Here is a 1,940-nt window from a genome sequence, read left to right as displayed (position 1 = left end):
TTCTCAATACAGTTAGAAAAAATAAATAAAAATAAAAATAAAAATGTATTTAGTACAGGGTCTACAGGGTCTCACTACACAGAGTGGACTCATAGTGATCCTCCTGTTTTCAGCCTCCCAAGCACTGGGATTACAGGTGGGCACCACCACTCAGTATCAGTGTACCCCAGGGGCAGGGCTGGCACAGCAGGGGATCCAACCCCAGCCCCCGAGCTCTGTCTCAGCCAGGGAGGGATTTAGTCTGCTGAGCTTTCTGGCCAGCCTGAGACAATGTAACCAAACAGGAAAAATTTTCCTCCAATTTATGATGGCAAGTAGAAAACAGAACACAATCATTTGCTAAAATCTTTATCATCCTATTTGCATTAAATACAGTTAACTTTTTACTAGTTACTTTTACTTTGAATCCTGAAATAGCCAACAGATCTAAATAAAAAAAAAAAGAAAAGAAAGACTACACTATTCTTTTCATTGCTAACTTGTCACTTCTTGGTAGCATAGCTTTGGTTTGCAATCTTTAGGGAGGCATCTGAGAACTAAATAGCAACAATTCTATCCATGATGAGCTTTGAAACTTAAAAAACAAAACAACAAATCTTCACTGTTTTTCTTTTGGCCACCAGTAATATATTGAACACAGCAGTAAAAAGAAACACAGTAGTAGAAAACTCCAAAAAGGGACAATGAGAGTCTTATCATTCTTTTCCAGTCCTGTCCCATTGGCAACTTTCTGACCTTGGGTAGTTCTTCTAGTACTAAACTGTATCTCCACATAGAGAACAATTTGCTTTAAAGCTCTGCTAATTCACTTAACAAGTACACTTATGGGACGCTGAGGGAAAGAGAAGCTGAATACTGCCCCTGTCTTGGAGATGTTACCTTTTCCTCTCCACTTTCCCCTCAGTCTTTTCTTCCATAGGTACAGCATGGAAGATGTTTCTTTTCACAATTGCCTTTATTTGTTAAATACGATGTCCTGTCAATTGAAAGCATTATAAAATAATCTAAATCATGACAAAGTACTTCACTAACATGTAAGCCCCTTTTTCCAATCTTAAAAAGAATATGTAGCTACCAAAGGAAGTCACTGTTACCTTGGCATGGAAATCTGTAATATTGGTTGCTGTTCTTTTAAAAAAATACAAACGCCTAAGTCAAGTGGGATGGTGCATACCTACTATCCCAGTACACTGGCAAAGGGAAGCTGGATGATCCCAAGTTCAAGTCCACCTTGGGCAATTTAGTGACTCAGAAAGACCCTGTTTCATAATAAAAATTAAAAAAAGGTCTGGGAATAAAGCTCAGAGCTAAGGTCCTGGATCAATTTCCAGCACCACAAAAGAACAAGAAGCCTTTCACTATTTGGGAAAATTTAACCTTCCCTTTTTTGTGTATGTGTCAATAATGTCCTTTTTTCCCCCTTCCAAATCACTATCTTGACACTACTATGATACTGTTGATGGCATTACTACATTTGTATCCTGGATAAGAAGACCACTTCCTGATGTTTCTTTTGAAAACTAGTTTGAGAAACATTGTACATACAAATGTTGCTACTTTTAAATGTTTTCTATCTAAAAATGTATCCCCCAAAGTTGTTAAAGCACCATGAAGCGCTTACTTTCTAACCTGTATTCTTTTAATATAATTTAACTTGTGATATATCACCGCTGTATAAATAGCACTGCTTGTCAATATTCACACATAAACCTCCTTGTTTTGACATTCTGAAAAGAGTCTCTGTATAGTCTGGGTGGGAAAGCCTAATTTGGTTATATATAATAAACGGCTGTTTCTATCACGGCATATGAGTGTCTCAGGTTTGATTAACCTGTGAATGATTCCTTTTTCTAAGAAGAAAGTAATGCTCTTTGGTGTCCACATCATCCTGAACCGGAAATCTCTCTAGTGGCAAAAATAAGTAATCACTTACAAGACCC

The 1,940-nt window shown here is 37.4% G+C and overlaps 1 protein-coding gene across 2 annotated transcripts in view; it reads right to left on the bottom strand.

Annotated features, from left to right (window-relative positions):
- Dhx32 (DEAH-box helicase 32 (putative)) overlaps positions 1–1,940 on the bottom strand; it is a 64,559-nt gene that overhangs the window by 55,871 nt on the left and 6,748 nt on the right. The window lies entirely within an intron of this gene.

The sequence above is a fragment of the Octodon degus genome, unplaced genomic scaffold (genome assembly GCF_000260255.1).
Source record: "Octodon degus isolate 3935 unplaced genomic scaffold, OctDeg1.0 scaffold00010, whole genome shotgun sequence".
In the NCBI taxonomy this organism is placed as follows: domain Eukaryota; kingdom Metazoa; phylum Chordata; class Mammalia; order Rodentia; family Octodontidae; genus Octodon; species Octodon degus.
The sequence above is the reverse complement of the archived record's forward strand: the minus strand, read 5'-3'. Positions and strand labels throughout refer to the sequence as shown.